Source organism: Equus caballus, chromosome 21, assembly GCF_041296265.1.
Source record: "Equus caballus isolate H_3958 breed thoroughbred chromosome 21, TB-T2T, whole genome shotgun sequence".
NCBI classification, from domain to species: Eukaryota; Metazoa; Chordata; class Mammalia; order Perissodactyla; family Equidae; genus Equus; species Equus caballus.
In genome coordinates, this window is record NC_091704.1 from 49,802,047 (window position 1) to 49,809,166 (window position 7,120).

The 7,120-nt window shown below is 33.0% G+C and overlaps 1 long non-coding RNA gene across 1 annotated transcript; it reads left to right on the forward strand.

Moving 5' to 3' along the window:
* The first annotated feature begins 1,321 nt into the window (after positions 1–1,321).
* LOC138919881 (uncharacterized) lies at positions 1,322–6,440 on the forward strand. The gene is made up of 2 exons (XR_011430429.1): positions 1,322–3,962; positions 4,477–6,440. It is a non-coding gene; the product is annotated as an uncharacterized lncRNA (long non-coding RNA).
* Positions 6,441–7,120: the final 680 nt, after the last annotated feature.

Here is a 7,120-nt window from a genome sequence, read left to right on the forward strand (position 1 = left end):
CAGATCATATAAAAAAACTTACAGATTTATATTACTGTTATCCATAAGCCCCCTTCAGAGCCACCCCCTATGTTCCACACTCCCCTAAAAATGTGCTATGGCTGACAGATCTACAGTGCATGGAAACAGCCCCACGAAGATGCAGGTTCTTGACTGAGAAGCCTCCAAACTGTCCAACTTAATATAATGTGGATTCTCTCAGATTAAATCAAGAAGCTGACTAAAAAGCAAAAGCATATTGTAACACTTGGAGAAAAATAAGCTATGCAAATAACTCCTTCATCTACTCAACTATTTATACATATACCTAATATAACAACCAACAATAACAGCAAAAAGAAAAAAAAAGAGGTTATTAGAGTATAACAACCCAATCTGAGCATTTCATCTAAAGACAGAGAGTGTATTTGAGTACTTTTTTTTTTTTTTTTTTTTGCTCAATAAGATCACAACATCACTGAACTGTCAGTATGGTTCACGGGTTAAGAGCACGGATTTTTCTAATCAGACGTGTTTCTGGTCTTCACTCCATCACATAAGAGGAGCATGACCCTGAGCAAGTTACTTTAATCAAAATGATCTTTGTCAGTAAATTGAGAAAAATATTAGATCTTACAACTGATGTAAACCTTGTAAGAACTAAATGTAAATCAATTAGCATGACAGCTAGCACAAAAATGTTCAATATATGCTAAATGGAAAAAAATGTGTTTTGTGTAAGTAAACAACACCTAAAGTATTGTATACAAGTTCACTGGCGCATTAACATAGTTTAATTTATCATTCCTTTATTGTTAGAATTTCAGATGTTTGCTTTCACTGTAGATGTGAAAAAGAAATTTAATAAACGCTACAGCAATCCTCAGGCATCAATGCTTTTTTGGACATATTTATGGTTAATTACTAAGAGTCGTTTATGAACTATAACATATGGCATGCTTAGGTTTTCATACATAGTGAAAATTTATCAACAAACAACATGGTTACAGCTCACCTTACCATTAGCAATGTCAAGTAGTATTCATCTCATCATTCCTTTTATAACCCTGAACATTCATATTCTTTCCGTGTCTAATTTAAGTTTTCTAGTTTTATAGATGAAAATAGTACGCCATTATTTTCATTTAAAAACTTTTGAACAGTGATAAAGTCGAACATTTTCTTAAAAGTAATATTTGAAATTTGATGAGACATTTAAGAAATAGCGTGTTGTTATTATGCTCCATGTAGACAGAGTTCAATAGATGTGGTTCTTGCGTTGCGTTGCTTGATTGCCACCTTTAAAAATTAATTACTTTTTGTTTATCCTTCTCCTTCTTAGATTACAATAAGTCGTGCCATTCACACAAGTTCTTCTAGAGGCTTAATTGCTTCTTTGAAAGGTTTGGCAGATACATCAAGCCAGTTCATTAATGCACAGATGATTCCTTCACATTAAGAAAGACACATTGGAGCGCCACAAATGTCAAGTAAGTTATTACGCACGGAAAGCAGAAAATGGCAACCATCAAAAGGTGAGCCCTTATTCAGTCAGGACCAAAAATAAAACTGCAGTAATTCCTTAGTGTAATAATGGAGAAATATTAGATTATTTTAAGGTCATGCAAGGAGAATCTTTCATTTGTCAACTATGTTCCTGTGCAGAGGGACTATTTCTTTGTGCCTCGCTATTCTGCTCACAAATCAGTCTGAAAGGACCAGCAGATTTTACTACTGTAATTCACTTGTTTTGATTCCTTTGCCCAAATATTTGCTGAGTAAATATTATTTCTAAGCACATGTAGACGTGTGTCCTTCCCTTTAGTTATGAAGAGTTTAATAGGAAGGATTAAAATTAACATACTGTTATATAATTTAAAAATAGACAAAATGCACTAATGGTAATGACAAAGGAATAACCATAGAAGTTTGCAAATTCGGAATTACTACTAGCTCTGAATTCTATCTGAGTGAGGTCAATATATTCATAAAATTCATTTGACATTAGAAAATCTCAATTATTTCTCAAGCACTTAAACACTGATATAAGCATGGATGTGTACATTTATCTATTTGATCTGCCCCAACTGAATAAGTAATGAACTAGAATTACATATCAACAGTTAATTAGGACATACCTCCTCTTAACAACTTTGAAAAAGATAGGTAGCTTCTGTAATATCACTCCAAATTTATTCATTTAATCATTTTATATAAAAACATTTATTTTGGAGTGAGGATGGTAGGAAGAACACAATCAAAATGCCTGTATAATCTGTATGCCAAGGATGCACAGAGAACAAAATAGGCACAAATTCTAATTCCTTAAGTTCTATATTCTAGGGAGAGTAGAGAGTAAACAACATGATAAACTAGAAGGAGATGCATTCTATAGATAAAAGAAATGGGAAAGGCAAGTAGGTGAGGGCTGTTTGACATTGAGTGGTGTGGGGGAAGTATTCCCCAAGAGTGTGATCCACGAACAGAGCCATGAACTTTCCAGTGGGAAACTATTCCAGACGGAGGATTGAGCATACACAAAGACCCTGTGGTTTTATAGTTCTTATATTTTTTCTGTTAAAAAAATAGATCAATTTTACTGGATTAGAATGAATGATTGGCAGAAAAATGGGAGATGAGGTGAGAAATTTAATAGGAAGGAAATACTATGAGTTTTAATTGAACCCATATTTTGGAGTGGCAAGTGAATATTTTCATGGGCCTTGCTTTTTTACCATGTTTTATTCCAATTAACTTTAAAGATATGATGTAGTAAAATTAGATATATATTCATTCATTTTATAACTATTAAAATCAGAATCTGAAAACAAGTTTATAAATAAGATACAGGTAATGTTAAAAACTATATAATTCAAATTGGCTATACTAATTCAATGTGAAAAAGACTTTTTGCTAACATTAAATGGGTAATGAAAAGACTTTTTTAGTGAAAGATTAATTGTTTTTATTTATATCAGCTTTTTCATTTCTGAATATGATGAAAAATATTGCACTATCATTCTTGTTGCTGTAACTTTACTTTTTAAACAGTGAATCATTTTTACCATATGTGAATTGTTAGGATGAGTTAATGCATTTAATAAAGTACCACACAATATGACACTGAATGTTTAAAGTACTATTTAAAATGTTTCCAATGATTGTTTACGACTGACTTTCATAGTAAAAATGTGGTCCAAGTTCCAAATGTACGAATGAAGAATCTGAGCAATGTCTCTATTATTCATGTGACTTTGGCCCTCCTTTTATTGTTTAAGTACTTTTGGCTTTGACCTAAGTACACTGCTATGTAATGGTTTAAGATGACTTAATTTTCAGAATATTTGTTCTGAAAAATGTCCTTTGCTCAGCTACTCCTGATCTCATTTGATCTCTACTGTGCTCAAAAATAATCATAATGAACTCAAAGTTCAATGAACTCAAAAATGCCAGAAAATACATCACTGGCAGAGTTGCTTAGAGAGTCTGGAAGTTTTTGAATCTCTCTTTGAAAAACACTTGGTCTATTCTCGGCTGCAGAGTTGGATGTTCTTACAGACTTCAAAGAAAGGGTACTGGGCTGGAAAGTCTTACACAATCAAGCAAACTCCAGTGAAACTGTCAGACTGTCTAATTGCTTTTTGTCTTCAATGTATCTTCACTGATAAGAGAATAGCAAAGAAGAAAGAAAGCCCATTTTGTAGAACTAGTCTTCCAGAGGATGAGATCAAAAGAGAAATTGAATGAAGATTACGTCAATGGTACATTAAATAAAGCACTGGCCTTTGAACTCCTCATCCGGCACATTTTTTCAAGGAGGGATCTGTAACATTTGCAGCACTAAAGTCTCACCAGGATGACTAAATTAACATCCTTATTAGACTCCTCTAGTTATTTCTACCGGATGGCTAAAGCAGCAGCAGCCACAACATGGAATCTGACACCTCATCAGGCAGCAGTTGGATCAAATTCCCACCACACAGGTAATCTGGAACAGTCATAAAAGTTTCAATGAACTTCTAAGAAAGGTGAAATCATGCAATTTTCTAGCATCATGCAAAGTAGTACGACTCAGAGTAAATTTAGCAATACCTAAGTATGCTGTGCTGATCTAGCAATACTTAAATATGACAAAATAAAACAATTAAATGTTATATCAAACCTTAAAAAGGTCAAAACATTCAATAAACATAAAGCCAAAATATTAATTTCAATAAAAATTTTTTGGATTGTATAGCTACTTGTATTTTTACCTATATGTTTAAAAGCTGATCTACATTTAGTTATGATAACATAGAACCGGTTTGGAAGCCAGAATTTACACTAAATTTTTTCAGATCTGTTTTGGGAATCTGGTATGATAGGGTGATTCTGGCCTCTGGTGATTGGTGTTTGTCGTGTGAGCTTGAGTCAACAAAATTTGAGAAGTGTTATGGATCTGGATGGAAGTTCTACTGGCCAATGCATGATATGCTGATGTCTTTCTTTCTGCTGCAGTAATCAACAGTGTTCCAGACAGTGCCTGCTCTCACATCCTGGGTCTCAGAACACAGAAGATAGGAACCAGAGCTCCCAGCTCACCCAAGATGAACATGTGACAGACACAAGAAATATCCCTTGGCTGTTTTAAACTTCTGAGATTTTGTTTTCGCTTATATCTTACAAAAGCATATTCCCAAGGCTACTGATGAATGCAATCAGTATTTGTGAAGCAATTCATTTACAGCTATCTTCATTCTAAATATTTTCCAAAATTTCTACTTTGTTACTTATAAAGTATCCAAGAAGAGATCAAGATACCAAGTTCAAATTATTTTTATTTTATTAAATGACATATATAATTTGCATATGAAAACTGTAGCAACCTTCCATAATTCTTCTATTATTTATCTCAAAAAATGTAATCTGTTCTTTATTCTATATGTTTTTTCTGATTCTTCTTTGGAAAAGCAGGTCATATAAGGACTATAGTATTATTCTATGGTAGTAGTTTAGTAATTTATAACCATTTAAATTAAAATACAATTTGTATATATGAAATATAGATCAAAATGAACAAGAATCCAATCAGTCATTGTTTTAGAAAATGTTGAATTTGATTTTTGTTTGTAGTTTGAGACAGAGAGAAGTCTATTATTATTAACATTATTTCTATTATTTAGTTTTTCTGGAACAATTAGTGTTGAATCAAGACTTTATTCCCAATCATTGTCCTATCTCAATGTGGAATTATGGAATAAGAATATTTCATTTTTGAGTAAATGTTTTAAAAAACGAAAAGGTTGGAGTAAGTGGGAACAGCAATATAAGCAGTATTGAGAGCGCATAAATGTAAATTAAAATCACATTTAAAAGTCAATCTCTGTAAACAATTATAATCAGTCTTTGTATTTATGTTTTTATAAATTATTGCAGAATTTACTTGCTGATAAAGTACACCATGATTATAAAACAGATAAGAGGAGCACCATTCTTCACTTGTTTCTGTGGAAACCAGACTCACACAAACATACTCTGTTTAGAAGAAAAACAGAACACAACAGGAGCTGGGGTATGTCTTCATTTGGTTGAGTGTAAATGAACTGAACAGTGTGCTTCAGAGACTCTCACAGAGCATCATTATCACCTGGGAGGAGAGATGAAGAGTTTCCCAACCTCTCCATCTTTTGCCAGCTTCAAAATGTAGAATGTAAGCCAGTAGAAAAGAAAGTAAGTAGGAGTTACATGTTCTCAGATTGGGGATTTACCTCACGTTTCACATTCTTTCAGCTGGTGCAACAAAGCAAGTGTATATGGACACAGGCAGCACATACAGAACCTAGAGAAACAGAGTACCTGTACTTACAGCCTCAGGAGTACTTCACAGAGAAAATTATAATTCTTCAGTATTGGTTCTTATTTTAAAAAAAACTACAGAGACTTTAAATTTACATGAAGAATGGTGCACGTTACAAATATCGTGAAAACTGAACATGAATTTCTTGGTCAACTCTCAACCTAAAGATATAACTTCTCTGTTGTAAACCAAGGGAATTTAATTTTAATAAATTCATGAAATGATTCTTATAAATCCAGCCTATCACAATTTCACTGGAATAGAGCTCTCATTCTTACATTCAGAAAACTTTTCAGTACAGATAGAAAAGAAGCTTTTCTGTCCTTAGCTGTGCAATAAACTCGTCTAAAGCTTTATATATGAGACAGGAAAAAAGTGACTAATAGATATGGGAAGATGAATGGAGATATACACCCTAGAAATTGCAGAGATTTTGCAAGAAAAAAAATGGAAGGGAAATATTAATAGAAAAAATTCTTTCTGGTTAAAAACTTATCAGATTTACTTGTGAAAATGCTACTGTATAAAAATAAGAGATCTCACTTAAGACTTGATATATACCAATCAAGCTATCATCATGTTACTTTATAATTCTATACATATATTAAAGAGTTCTTCCAAGGGGCGAAGTTCCAAGAGTGTTCTTGATGTTTTTCTATATCGTAGGGCTGAGCTCTAACTTGTTACAGAAATATTCGAGATACAGAAAAAGTGGTTCTTAAAATTCATCTCATCTAGTTTGGGAGTTAATATAGCCACACATCACTGAACAACGGGGGATACATCCTGAGAAATACATCGTTAGGCAATTTCGTCTTTGTGTGTACATCATAGAGTGCACTTACAGAAACCTAGATAGTATAGCCTACTACACACCTAGGCTATACAGTACTAATCTTATGGGACCACTGTCATATATGGGATCCATCATTGACTGAAACGTTGTTATGTTGCACATGACTGTTGTTGGATTTATCCAACTGTGCCCCTCACTATTATTATTTTAAAAAATTATGTATATCAAATTTGTAATAAGGTCCCATTTTGAAATTCAAAGTCCTTTATGAAATATATGTAATGGCAAGGAGACAATTAGGTCAAGGAGCTAAGGGGGTCTCTTGAGTCATAAGGTCATCTGATATTTCTATTTTAGCTTGGTGTAGGTAAGTAATTGTGAGCTTACACAATCTTGATAAAGGGAGTACATGAGAAAGTGATAATTTACCCCTTAGTAGAACTGAGTAAGTCTTTGAATGAACGACCAAATAAAAGATAACCAATGTGATCTGATATGAAGCTTTGATG